This window comes from Brienomyrus brachyistius, unplaced genomic scaffold (assembly GCF_023856365.1).
Source record: "Brienomyrus brachyistius isolate T26 unplaced genomic scaffold, BBRACH_0.4 scaffold168, whole genome shotgun sequence".
Classification (NCBI taxonomy): domain Eukaryota; kingdom Metazoa; phylum Chordata; class Actinopteri; order Osteoglossiformes; family Mormyridae; genus Brienomyrus; species Brienomyrus brachyistius.
The window spans coordinates 58,989-74,277 of record NW_026042443.1 but is presented as its reverse complement, the minus strand read 5'-3'; positions in this window follow the sequence as shown (position 1 = coordinate 74,277).

Genomic DNA, 15,289 nt, shown 5'->3' with positions numbered 1-15,289 from the left:
CTTTCTGGCCTTTCTCAGTGTCTCCCGTTTCACCATATTCTTGTACACTTGCGTACTTAGAACCTGGAAGCAACCTGACGCTCAGCGTACCTTTCTGCCAGCAAAACCAGCTTTAAACAAGCAGATTTTTTTTCCAGTATAGAGTGGTCTCAATTTTTTTCCAGAGCTCTATTTACTGCTCTGCCGGGTTCACCGATTGGCCACCGGCGGCGGCTGTCTACCTGACGGAGGGGGGCACCAGGTCCCCGGGAAGCGTGAGGGGCAGCGGCTGTCCGGCCTTCGCCATGTCCACCAGGTGCATAGCCAGGATGAACTCCTCCCCTGTCAGCTGGCCGTCCTTGTCCACATCTGCCAGGTTCCTTGGGAGAACATGTGGGAAGGTCAGTAATCGAACCGGGTGCACAGATGGCGAAGACCAGCATAACTTCACCCAGACCATGAGGGGTCCAATTTAAAAACCAAACTAACCTACAAAAAAATGACAACTTACCCCGAGTTTTGTCCAACTGTAGGCTAATGCAAGTGTTCCAAGCATGTTTAAGGTATGCTAGGCTAGGCTATGAAGTTTGTTAGGTGAGCTGTAATAATAAAATGTATTCTCACCTAACAATATATTTTTTAGCAGTATTTTGAGAGACAGACATATAAAAAACAAAATGCCTAATTTTGGCATTTTAAAATGGCTAATAATAATAAAATAATAATTTTTAATATGTATACACACACACAACTTTCTCTCTATATATGTAATGGAATATATAAAAATAAAAACATATATGGCTCTTACACATTCTTTTCATCCTTCTTCATGTAGCGTACTGTTGATTCATTCAAACCATAATGGCGAACGCCGTCCGCATAACGCTTTCCTTCCCGAAGCACATCCAGAAGTTTTACCTTCTCCTGAATGGTCAACGTCTTCCATCGTAGGGCTTAGAACAAAACGAAAACAATCGGACCACAAACAATGTACGGGATACGCAGAGAATTGTGAGGCGTCGGAGGAAAATCCGCGATATAGTGGGGAATCGCTGTAATGTGAATTCTGCCAATCCTGGTTTTCAGCACCATGGACAGAAACCTGTCGTTTATAGGGACCTATTATGCCCATTTTCACTGTTCATAATTGGATTTTTATGGTCTGCTAGAATAGATTCACCCTTTTGATAGGTGATATCCTAGAATCCAATATATTATTGCAGGGCTGTTTTCATTTGATGTTAACCAAATGTGATATATTTATTTTTACTTTTGATATCTCGTCCTTTTCCCCTTATCTGATAAGAGCCGCTGTCCGCTGAGACAAGCTGGTGTCTTTTTACTGCTCACTGAAAAGTGGGTGGTGCGGACATTGTGTATTACATCACACTATGAGACAGTCACTGATTGGTGGGCTCTGAGGGGGCAGTGTGACCTGAAAATCATCCATCAATCAACCCAGGATGGGGGGCCAGCCCATCGCAGGGCACACTCACACACCATTCACTCACACATGCTCTCCTACGGGCAATTTAGCAAGTCCAATTAGCCTCAGCATGTCTTTGGAATGTGGGGGGAAACCAAAGTACCCAGAGGAAACCTCATGACGACATGGGGAGAACATGCAAACTCCGCACACATGTGACCCATGCGGAGACTCGAACCTGGGACCCAAAGAAATGCTAACCACTGTACCGCTCCTGAAAATCATGAACCATTTTAAATATTGAAGTATTTTTGAAATATTTATTAATTTTAAATATTTATTAAATCAAAACATTGGGCAGTATACATGTTATAGGTACTTATTAATGAATAAGCAATATAATAAGATTCAATTTTGCTTTCACTACTTAAAGCGCCAGAACATCGTATTTGAAAAATTCAACAGCAATATCCCTTACCAGAAATCAGGAACAGGTTAAGAAAATCCACAGACTTCGTCGCGAGCAGTTTAATATACGAACTATTTCCTTCTACCCAACTCCACACACAGCTCGCGCTTGTGTCTAATGCGCAGTGATACGAGTAGTGTACTTCGATAGAAGCCCGACATTTCTACGGCTGATATTTCCAAACCTGAACAACTCCCAGCAGAACTTTGATGCCTAATTAAGGCCCCTCTAAAATATCTTTTTATAGTTTTGGGGTGAACCTCCCATTTAAACGAAGTACATGGTGGTGCTCATGAATTTGAAAGCCTAGATGCCTCATCTCGCTTTTCCACAACGAGTCAGCAGCGCCACCATCTTGGAGCGATAATTAGACATAAACAAGCAACAGATGTAGATGGAAAGATCTTTTAGCCATAACTTCTTTACTAATTAACGCATTTATATCTTACAATTATGTAGAATAAATAAACAAGCCCACCACTACTGCCCCCCCCCAAATTTATGTAGTATTGCTCATAGTATTCTCAACAAAAACTAATGCTAGTATCCCGTCAGTGTCACAGGCAAGTAAACATGTTATGTATCTTATTTGACCGTACCGCAGATTTTTTTACCTGTGAAATGTGGTTCCCTGTTTTCTAGTTTTAACATTCCTCATGTTGTTGCAGTTTCGAAAATAGTCGGTTCACTAAGTCATATCTATGAATCCTCTATTTCACAATTACCATGCCAACATCGCGTATCGCCCAAGGAGGCACACAGGGTTTCAAATCTATGGCGGTGCTGCCTACACTACTACCAGTCACATGACACAGGAGCTACCGAATACCCGCCAATCGGGAGCCAGCTAGATCAACCACGCCCACCCGTCACATAGAGGAGAGTGAGGCGAAAGAAGCGAATCAGTTTAAAAATGTCACCATTAACGCGGTATTTAGTAGTCTGGAGATATTTTACTTTAAGCAAGGCACAAAATAAAGTTGTAGTATTTGTAATAAAATTTGAAGATTAGCCATCCCCAAGGAGCTGACAGGAAAGCCAGGTACAGGTTTAGTCCTCCTTAATCAGCTTGTCGGTTACTAAATGTCGGCAAATAAGCTTGCCTTTTTCTGTGATTTTTTTTCAGTTTAATTGACACTTAAAGAAGTAATCTGAGACCTGAGATATAACATTAGCAACGATGGTCATTTTTTACACTCATGGATTTTAACATTGAGGACGTGTGTCACATGTCATTTTCACATAGAGGGAGTTTAATTGTTTTTATCTGTGTCTGTGTGTCAACATATGTCTATTTAGTTATGTCACTGAAATGTATGATTAGTATTGACATTTCCATAGACTACTATGTTTTAATAAAAATGTATGATCCTTTGGGAGTTGGGCAATAGAACGGAATTGTAAAGTATCAATAAGAAATACTATTAATGAAGTAGCCGCCGTAACCTTTTGCTTTGTATGAAGTGTGCATACAAAACACAAATAATGCAGTTGTACTGTTATGTATATAATTTAAAAGGTATACTTGCCAGCAAAAGATTGAGTTAATAAAATTAAATGAAAAGTATTAAGACCCCTTGTCATTCATAGTATTATATACTTCTTAATTTTACAAAGACTTTTTTCCTATCATATTTTTTAGTTTTTGAAGTTGATAATCTGGAAAACTGCTGCCTGGGATCAACTATCCATTCTTGACTCTTGGAATAGGAATTGAAGTCGAATCAAACAGCCTTACAGCACCCTCTTGTGACATACAGTAATATGGAAAACAGAACAATTACTAACTGAACGCAACATCCCCCCTTTACTTATGTATTCTTCTTCCTGCAGCAGCACTGTCTTCTATAAAAGTCACGCTGTCACGATCGCGGTCGGGCGAAGCGGCGATCGTGCGGGCAGGCAGACAGGTGAAGTCGGGGCAAAACCAGGGATTTAATGGGCAAACGAGGACTGGAAAACATAGCACACCTACAAACATCAATGACGGACAAGGGAAACCGGGGAGACCAGGACTTAATACACAGGACTAATCAAAGTAACTAGACAAAGCTGGAGACGATCAGGGAAATACATGTGGGTAATCAGGGGGCGTGGCACACACGAGGAGCGGACGAGCCGGGCATGACACACGCCTTACCTGTAACATCCATCCATCCATTTTCCAAACCGCTTATCCTACTGGGTCGCAGGGGGTCCGGAGCCCATCCCGGAAGCAATGGGCACGAGGCAGGGAACAACCCAGGATGGGGGGCCAGCCCATCGCAGGGCACACTCATACACCATTCACTCACACAAGCACACCTATGGGCAATTTAGCAACTCCAATTAGCCTCAGCATGTTTTTGGACTGTGGGGGGAAACCGGAGTACCCGGAGGAAACCCCACGACGACATGGGGAGAACATGCAAACTCCACACACATGTGACCCAGGCGGAGACTCGAACCTGGGTCCCAGAGGTGTGAGGCAACAGTGCTAACCACTGCACCACCATGCCGCCCCCCCATAAATTCATTTTTCCATTTTTATTTTCAATAATATTGATGTTAACTCAGCATCTTATTTTCAATGTTGAAAAAGTCACTTTATATCAAGGTTTCGCCACCATTATTTTTTCAATATTGAAAAAATGACCAAAAATCAATTCAGTTTCAATGCTGATAATTTAACACTGACCATAATTCAATGCATTTAACTATACTTCAACGCTGAAACAATAATATGATGCTATCTGGGCTATGAATAATTATTTCAATTTATATACAGATTCCAAGCCCATATAGGTGATACACAGGTACGTAATGGGCGTCTTATGTCTGAGGTAGCCAGCTACTGTGTTTGATAACCCACCATCATAATAATAGTTTCCTTGCACTAGTATAAACCAATTGATCCCTCTTGCAAGAGCTGGATACCTGTGGTATGAAACTGAATAAAATGTATCGTACCAGTCTTGGGGAAAACCAGTGAGAATCCACTGTGAAACAGCACTGCGCAAATTCTCATGTGTTCCTAATGACAAGGGCAAGACTGGTAATCAAATTAGCCTCTCAGCAGGAGTGTTAGTGTAAAAGCAGGGCTTATTGACACAGATAATAAAGCTTGTTAGAATGCGTAACATAATTATTTAGCTGGGCCCAGAAGAGGTGAGAGCTCCCCTAGTGGCTACAGGAGTGCATTTTCCCCAAAGCAGGCTTTTATTGCTTTTAGACCACAACTTGGGATAGAAGAACAAATCAAATTATTTTCCTCATTTAATATTCAGATTTTAATTGGGCTTAAATTTTAGAGCACAGTGTGTTCTAGGATGGTACGTTATGGATATTAGTCTCTACCACATTCTAACGCTATAAATCCGGACCTTTTCCTATGTTTGATTTGGTGGCTGCCAGGCGTTCTGAGTAGTATAGTGACTATGGTAGGCGTGTGATTCCCTAAGGAATTTTTTGTTCTGTTCTGTGTGGCAAATACATATAATGCTGACATTTTTCCTGGAAGATTTGGGATTTTTCATCCCGTGCCTTAAGGTATTTCTCTCCAGCTCTAGGGAGTCTCCCCCGAAAACACCAGTCACTCACTAGCCTTACACTTATGCTTGCTGACTTATTCAACACCATGAAGGATTAACAGAAAAACAGAAACCTATTAAAAGGCTGCACCATATCATGATATGCAAATAAACATCCAGCATCATTGTTTCACAGGGAAGTACATTATTTATTGATAATTATAACCCTAACCCTTACTTCTCAGCTTGACAAACATAAGGTGCGGTGTGTGAACATGTGAACTGGTTGAAATGCAAGTGTCTCACAGTCAATGCATAAGACTTGAGAGCCCTGACTTTACTTATATAGCCCACAACATGTTTATGATTCATAAATAAATCTGGCCAGTAAATCGGTCTTTCATTTTCCACAGAATAAAAAAAACGATAATGTTATCCCGCTGATAATTACAAGCGCGTTTCACCCCCGGCACTGGCTGGAGACACAGGCAAAAGGCATACAATCTTATTGAGGTACAAAAATTATTCCATCTACTCTGCACTTCTGCATAACTTCCATCATAGTGCCAGTTTTTGCGGTCAGCAAGTTTATTACTGTAAGCGCCTCCATAGTAGTGCCTCTGAGGAACTGAAACCAGACTTCCGATGGTGTCTCTCACATGCACATCATACATATATATATATATATATACACTCACTCTTTCCGGGTCATTCACATGATTTGTGGTCAGCCACTATATGGGAGGCATTTTCAGGCATAAATTAAGGGCATATTTACAAGTCGCACTAGTGTACCTATGTAAACGGTCACTGCATTGTGTTTTGGGGTGTTATCAGGTGTGTGTGGGGTGCAGGAGGAAGGGATATTACAGACGCCGTTGTCGTTCCCGGATTTTATTGAACCTGTTGGGAACAATAAGGAAAGGGGTAAACTTCATATGCTCTGGCCCTCTCGCTCTCTCTGCACAAAGTAAAACAATGTATATACTTATGTGTTTTCTATCCCCTGCTTATGATGAATAATAAATCAAATATAATATATATGGGTCATAATTATACAATTGATTTACTAACTCGGGGGACCCTGCCACTAGATCCTCACCTCTTCCCATGTGTGCAATACACCAAAGGGAAGAGGAAATGAGGTCGGGACCCTTATAAAGGGGAAAAGACAGAGGGAGGGGCGATGCAGGACAAAAGCATCATGGGAAAGTTTAAAGGATATTGTACCCATCAGGTTAGACAGAAGAAGGAAAACAGAATCTTGTATAATTATAAGTTAAAAGTAAAATAACAACCTGTTACACGTCACCTACACTTCAGACTTCATCCTCAAAATCAAAGCAGTATTAACACAAGCAACATGTTCCATCTCTTAAATCCAATCTAACATTTAAAAATAAAGTCTGTTTCAACTGGACTTTTATCTAAGAAAAACAAACATTTTATGTTCGAGTTGTTATGAAACTACTGAAACAAATAATTGGCTATACTGCAGTTCCGCTGTCTTGTTTGGCACCCTAAATTATGTCCTGCATTCTGTGGAAACAAATGAAGGCTGAGGAATGTTACGTAACACAGCTAGAATGCAAAAACTCTATCTGGTGTAATTCAGTGCATAAAACCAATGGTCTTAAGTGTGGTGTCTTCTTCGTAACACTCCCTGACTTTTGTATCCATGACCATGAGATAGGGTGGGCTGCTTTTCTTCCTTCCTTTGACTAGTATTCCTCCCTTTCCTCCCAGCCTTGGTTGGTGGGTCAGGCAGCATCACCTTCTTTTAATAGACCCAGGTGTCATTTATCTTGAAATTAGGTTCAAGTGCAGAAAATGATCTAGTCTTAGACAATCTCTGAATTACAGAGAAATCTGATTTATTCTGAAACTGTGAGAAATTGTTCATCTGTATTTTGCTGCATTGCTAATTGTTGATGTGTGTGCCCTCCTTGTGCAGTAAAGGGGAGATCACATGCAGAGCTGGTTTTCTGTAGTTTCTTAGCCTGAATTAAAATAAAATATTCTCTTCATATAGGAACCAAGTCTCTGGCTGGAAATTTCTACAAAAGGTCCATCTTCTTTTGCCGTATCAACACTTAAATGAGAAAAGCAGACAGGGACAGTATAGGTGACAGCAGTGACTGTCCTTCCATGCCATCCAAATGTCCAAGGGGTATGACCAGAGTACACATGTACAAAAAATTATATATCAAAAGCAAGTACCTTTGTTGAAACGTGAAGGTAATCGTTTACAACATAACAATTCCATCCTAAAAAAAAGAATTTGTCTGTGTATTGCCTAGGAACTGCTACAATGTTAAAATGGTAAATCCCAACCAACCAGAGCAAGAACTGACACGTTATTTAAGAACTGAAAGAAGGAGAAAATTGAAAACTTTCTTCGTGGGATCAATAACATATATGTTTTGTTTCCCACGGTCCTGTTACTAATTCAAATCTTAAATCCTGTACTTTGATATTTTGGGCTGAATGTAATGACAGCAAATGTAACAGCTGCCTCAATGCAGGTGAAGGCAGCCCAGAGGGTCCAAGAGGTCAGTGGTCAATTACTGCATAGGGATCAAATCTGCAATCAGAAAATTACTGCATACATGCCTTTATATTACGGTCAAGCGGAGAGTCAGAGCAGTTTCCATAGAAACAACGTAAACAAACTTTACCGTTTGAAGCACAACAAACTCTGAGTGAAAATGGCGCAGAGGTGAGTAGCTTGTTAGCTCTCCAAAATGTCTTTGAATTCTTCAACTGATGTTGTGCTACTTCGATTATTTAGCCTTTTATACTATAATGACATATAGTAAATGTCTATAATACAATAAAAAACATTACATATTTTTTTAATATTACATATTTTTTAACGTCATTTAAAGTGCAGTGGTTTTTATTGCTACTGTGGTTGCTAATATTTAAATAATGACAGACTATTTGGTTAGTAAATTCATCTCAAACATGCTAGTTTAGTAGGGCTTCCCAACCTTTCGATGTCCGCGGATCGGTTTCCGTCGTAGAAAAGTGTCACGGATGGGTAAGACGGCGGTATAATTTGGGGGTTCCCACGCCGAGCGGCGGGAGATTGACGGTGTATACGGACATGCGGGGCTAATGGCGTATTTCCGTACATCAATACGGGCAGCTTTCTTTCCAAAACGGCGCGATCCCCTAATAAACGGGACGGCTGGCTCCTCTACCCCCGGTTGTCTGCCGCCCGGTGCAATACTCCGCGCGGACGGTACCGGAACACCGACCGGAAGTTGGGACCCCCTACTGTACAGGGTGGTAGGTAAATTGTTAAAAAAAATTTGGGCCATTACTTTCGGAGTAGGCTAGATGCTTCTAAGTTTATCATTACATCTATTTACATTGTTACACAGGATTAACACTTTCAAATATTCTTAGCTTGGTTAGTGTTAACTCAGTTCTTGGTAGTATTCATCTGGGTATTCATTTGATGTGGAGCACAGTTGTTTCGTATTTGATTCTAGTTATAATTTGGTGACATTACTGTTTAATATGCTATTGCACTTACAGTATCGTGCATTTTACAGTCGATTTTTTTTGCAATCTTGCTCGCTGTTTCTTTTATTCTATGTGACCCCTGTAATTATTTATTATAATAATTATAACAATTGTATTTTCTGTATGGTTGAAGAATTTCCAGCTCTTTATTTATTTTATTATCTCTCTTAAGTGCTGGTTAATCTCTCGTTTATTCCCCAGAGAGCGAATTGAGAGAGCTGATCGATGGACCAACACCCAACACTGGGAAGCCTGGAACCTGTGGGATGAAGTGATCAACTGGGGAGAAGGTGTGGAGGAGTTCTCACCAGTGACACTCCCCACTGTCCAGGCTGGGGGGGTTAAGGGGGGATTGGGGGGGTCTACTGATTTGGGTAAGGGAGGGGAGAGTGTGGGAAAGGATGGACTGCTAGCCAGCACTAGTATTTCATCTCAAAGTCTTCAGAGTAATTACGGCCTTTCATCTGAAGACTGGGAAATTTATAAAACTTGCTACCTTAACAAAAAAAAGAAAGTCAGGAAGGACCGGACAAGCCGGGGGGAGGGTGAGGTAAGGGGGCAGAGTAGTGAGGAATATGTGGAGGTACCAGAGTGGGGAACATTTGAGGGGAAGGCCTCCAGGGTTGTGATGGAGGGGACAGAGGCTGGTATTAGTATGATGGATATGCTAAATGGAGGTGAGGAGAATGGATGTGAGGTGGGAGTGAATGTGGAGGAGGTTAAGGAGGGAGAAGTACAGGGAATGCTGTGGAATATGTGGTGTCACAAGTAGGCAGAACTTGGCTAGAACCCATCCAGGAGGAAGACCTTGAGGAAGATGAAGAAACAGATGAGGAGCTTCAGGAAGCAGAAGACACTGATGCTGCCACAGTGGACAGTTGGCAGTGCATGGCAGCATATGTAGCCAGAATATGGCTGCAGACTTTACAGGAAGATGGACCTGAGGAAAATGAAGAAGCTGATGTGGTATTCCAGCAGGCAGAAGATGCTGATGCTACCACACTGGTCAGGTTTCAGTGTATGGTGGCATCTGAAGACAGATCACAGCTACTGACTATACCAGAAGAAGGACCTGAGGAAGAGGACGAGACTGAAGTGATGAAGACAGATAAAACAAAAGAAGATGCCGATGCTGCCGAGAAGATCTACAGTGAAGAAGAAGTATCATTCCATGTGAATGCCGAAGATCTTTCTGAAGATGATACTGAGAAGAGCCACAAGAAGAAGAAGATGAAGTGGTGCTTCTTCTGCTGTCCCCTGCCCTTCAGAAGAAGTAGCAAGAGGCAGTAAATATAAGGTTGTGAATTCAGGTTTACAAATGCATTATTGACACCTTCACAATGCACTTGCAAAAAAAGCATAACACATTATAGCCTTGTTTATTATGGATTAATGGCCGATATAATGTATTATGAAGATATTTATTGTGTATATATAGATCAGAGCATTCATAATGCATTATCAGCATAGCTATGTGTTATGCCTTTGTATAAGTATTTACAGCCGTGTTTTTTATACTTTTATAAATGATTTATAAGGCATTAATTGGGTATGTATAATGCAGTTATATGACTGCTTTAAGTAAAGTTAAGTAAAGTGTTTATTTTCTTTTTCTTAGAATACCCGTGTTAGAGCCCTGCATTGGGACTGGGATCCCGCGGGACCCAACGGAAAGAGATACTGTTTAAGTGTTAATGTAGCTATAAGATACGATAGGATAAGATATGCTAAGTTAAAATATAAGATAGGCTAAGACGAAATATATTAATATAAGCTAAGTTGAAATATAATAAGATAAGATAGGTTAAGTTATATGATAAGATAGGCTAAGTTAAAATATAATAAGATAGGTTAAGTTAAGATATAAGATGGGTTAAGTTAACATATGATAAGGTAGGCTATGTTAAGATAAGAGATTTGCAATAAAACATATTTACTTTTCAAACTGTGTCTTTGTCATCTTTTCAGTGTTGTGTCTGTCTTTGTTTGATAATTTTGAATTGTTAATTTATATCTGAGACTCTCCTAAATGTCAATAAGCAGAGACGGAGGAATGGGAGGAAGGTACAGTTAAGTATAAATGATAAAGTATCAAAATCACAGTGTTGCCTTATTTTGACGCAGAGAAAGTAATTTCAGTGTTACTACCACATATGAGTTAACGGCTGCAAATGTTGGTGTTAGAAGTGCCGGTAAATAATGCGGCGTAAGTTTAACTCCGGTGTGTTTCTGAAAAACACGCAGCCTTCTGCCTGCTGTCATTCGTCGCACGTGTAGGAGGCTATTCTGGTAAGTAACAGGTAAAGTTGTCATTTAACGTAATGCTAACGTGCATTACCAGTTAGTAAGTGTTTTACTATATCACACACCTTACGTCCTTTATAGTTTTAGCCCGGTGCACTCTGTATCCATGCTAACTAGCTAGCTAATGTTAACATGACGCAGTACAGTCTTCCAGCTTGGGGATTCCCACCCCTGTCCGCGGCCAGTATTCCGCAGGGGGGTTTGCGGAGGTGTTGGTTGCAAATGCAAACGATCCCTTCATGTTCATGCGTTGTGTCCTAATGTGTAAATAAAAGATAACTATCAAATTCAATGTTCATGTCCTATTATACTAGATAAGACTGTAAAATAGTTTGCCCTGCATATGGATGCCATGTAGTCAGAGTATGATCAAGACAGGGTGTGAGTGTGGAAAAAAGACAAATGTAACAGTATTTGAGGGAAGAGTGTGAAGGAGGGAAATGTAGGGAGAAGGAGGTTCCTAGGAGCTCTGAGATGTGTTTAGCTGTAATAAATCTGAAATATAGCTATATGACATAGTTTTTGATAAAACCAGCATTTATTTTTTAGGTTTGTCGAGCTCCGTCAAAACAATTAGAACGAGTTCATTATGTAACTGGAACCCCTCTCACATGTAAACACAGTGACACACTACAGCATTGGTTTGTTGTCTGAGGCTATGATACTGACCACAAACACATTCTCAAATTTCACTGCACCAATCATAGCATATGCAGGCAGAAAAATGATCGCAAAAAACATTCAGCATTAGACTCAAAAACCGTCTGTAATGTCTGTGTTTATCCAGTGGACCATAAATTAAAATAAGCTTTCCTATTTCAGTTTCTTTTAGATGTTATAAAGTAATAAATAAACAATCATAATAATTAAACCATGTATTACTGACTATCGGACAACTTCAACAAGTTACCACATGGATGCAAAATCAAAGATATTCATTTGCGCCTGGCACTAACCATGTATTCACTTCCCAGAAGAGGTGAGAGCTCCCCTAGTGGCTACAGGAGTGCATTTTCCCCAAAGCAGGTATAATGGATGGTGGTCTTATTGCTTTTAGACCACAACTTGGGATAGAAGAACAAATCAAATTATTTTCCTCATTTAATATTCAGATTTTAATTGGGCTTAAATTTTAGAGCACAGTGTGTTCTAGGATGGTACGTTATGGATATTAGTCTCTACCACATTCTAACGCTATAAATCCGGACCTTTTCCTATGTTTGATTTGGTGGCTGCCAGGCGTTCTGAGTAGTATAGTGACTATGGTAGGCGTGTGATTCCCTAAGGAATTTTTTGTTCTGTTCTGTGTGGCAAATACATATAATGCTGACATTTTTCCTGGAAGATTTGGGATTTTTCATCCCGTGCCTTAAGGTATTTCTCTCCAGCTCTAGGGAGTCTCCCCCGAAAACACCAGTCACTCACTAGCCTTACACTTATGCTTGCTGACTTATTCAACACCATGAAGGATTAACAGAAAAACAGAAACCTATTAAAAGGCTGCACCATATCATGATATGCAAATAAACATCCAGCATCATTGTTTCACAGGGAAGTACATTATTTATTGATAATTATAACCCTAACCCTTACTTCTCAGCTTGACTATATTGAAGTATGAAGCGGTGTGTGAACATGTGAACTGGTTGAAATGCAAGTATTAAGACCCCTTGTCATTCATAGTATTATATACTTCTTAATTTTACAAAGACTTTTTTCCTATCATATTTTTTAGTTTTTGAAGTTGATAATCTGGAAAACTGCTGCCTGGGATATACTATCCATTCTTGACTCTTGGAATAGGAATTGAAGTCGAATCAAACAGCCTTACAGCACCCTCTTTAGGTTCCATACAGTAATATGGAAAACAGAACAATTACTAACTGAACGCAACATCCCCCCTTTACTTCCTGCAGCAGCACTGTATTCTATTAAAGACACGCCTTACCTGTAACATTTCTTCCTATAAGGTCATTACACCCCAGACAAAATAGAATGTAAGTTCAACAAAAAACATTGTGCTTGTGCCTTCCTGTAACTGCACAACCTTTTCACTATGAACTGCCTGTTTTGCTTCCAACAGAAATCAATTACAATTAGAAATGTTCCATTCACTGAGGACCACAGTAAGAGGATCTACGAACAACTGTTATATATTTTATACTGAATCTATCTTTTCCTTTAAGGTATCTCTTTCTAACCAGAAAATCACGGTCAGAACATGCATTTCATTTCTTTGTTTAATTCTGTGAAGTTCCATAGTCCTTGAGCCGATGATGGTTTGTGTGCCCTGGCTGCACAGCTTCCAGTTCCTTAGGCCATTCCAAGCTCAACTGTTCCTTCAGGACCAGTCTTTGGCAGGGCTGGAAATTTGGGAAGTCCACTGGGTACTGAGGCCAAATGGGCAGCATGCCATGCTTTCCCGTCAGCCAGGATGGGTCTCGATGGGTGCAGAGAATTTCTGATGCCCTTTTTGCACATGCGCTGGTTTCCACAGCCGCACTCTGTGCCCTTCTCTGAATGAGGGAGTGCGAGCTCCCTGTCTTGCATCACAGTACTGTTTCATGCGAGATTGGCAAAGAAACACCCAGCAATGCACTTTATTATCATGTCACTTAATTATCACTTATGCCCCTTCAGTAGCAGGCCAAGTACAAACACTACACAAGCAGAGTATTCTGTGGGGAAAAATTTATGTCCTCAACTGCTGAGAGCAGCGTGCTCTGTGCTCATTACATCTGTGAGCTCATTACTCTCTGTAGTGCTTTTCAATGCTGCATTGAGCAGCTGCCAAGATGTTATGCTGCCTCTGAGGATAACTGTTTGTTTAGGAGTAGAATAATTCAGAATAATTCAGAAGATGGATACAGATTTTCTCTTTTTAAACAAGACACTGGCTCACTCATAATTGTCCAGTAAGAGGTAAGGAGCATTCCTATTGAACAATCATGACTTCTAGCTTAAGTTAACTCCGCTAACTGAGAAATCCTGCTTAGTGGAACACCTCCCTGGTCAGAAGAGAACAACTACAGCAACCAAGAGTCACTACCTGGCTTCTGGTTATTCTGCATTAGCTCACAGCTCAGACTGGGAGTCATTTCATAATGAATTGACTCCTCAAGTCCAAGCCTTGCAGTGGACTGCAAAGCATCCAGGGACACTGCGCAGCACGTTAAAGGACAGCTCTTATGGAGTGACCACTAAACGTAAAAGTGGAAAAATAAATCATTTAAAAAATGTTAAATGAATAGTTAAGGAAGATGTAGCATTTGATTATGTCCATGCATTTTATAATATATTCAGTACAGGATCATAGGGGAGTCACAATAGGACATACTGTAAGGAAGTGGAATATTCTGCTAAGAAGGTCAGTGCATCATAGGACTCACTGACAGACACAGACACACACAGGCACAAGGAAACAAGCAGCAGAACATGCATATGACATGCAGAGCTCAGCCATGATGTTAAGAGCACGACACCCTGAGCCAACAAGCCTGTAGGACCTAAGCCAGCAAAATAGTCTAATTTTCTTTCATGCGTACTTTGACACAGACATCAGCTTAATACAATGCATAAGGCTCACAAGTTGAAACTTCAAGAATAGGCACAGAAAATTCTTAAACAAAGAAAAGACATCACCTTAAAACCAGCTTGGAAGGTGATGAAATTGTAACCTGGCTGTCTTCATCGCCTGATTTAATCCCCATCATTAACTATGGGGCCTTAATGTAGCATAAGATTAACCACGATCACAAACATTACACTTCTCAGAGCGGCATCTAGGAGGTTGTGAGTGAGTGTGTGTGTGTGTGTGTGTGAACTGATACCAGGCTCATGATGGTCATTGACAAGAAAGGGCATTAAACTTGGCAAAAGGGACCGTAAAGAATGGCAGATTGTTTTTCTCTATATAAATTCAATAACTAACTAAGTCTGCTTTTATTATTGTTTCTCTTAATACGAGAAAGAGAAAAATCCATCAGTTTCTTTTGTTTTCGTTTGTGACTAATTTTCTCTAAAAAAGAATTTACTTTTAGCAAGACAAAACTTCTGAATTCATTTTCT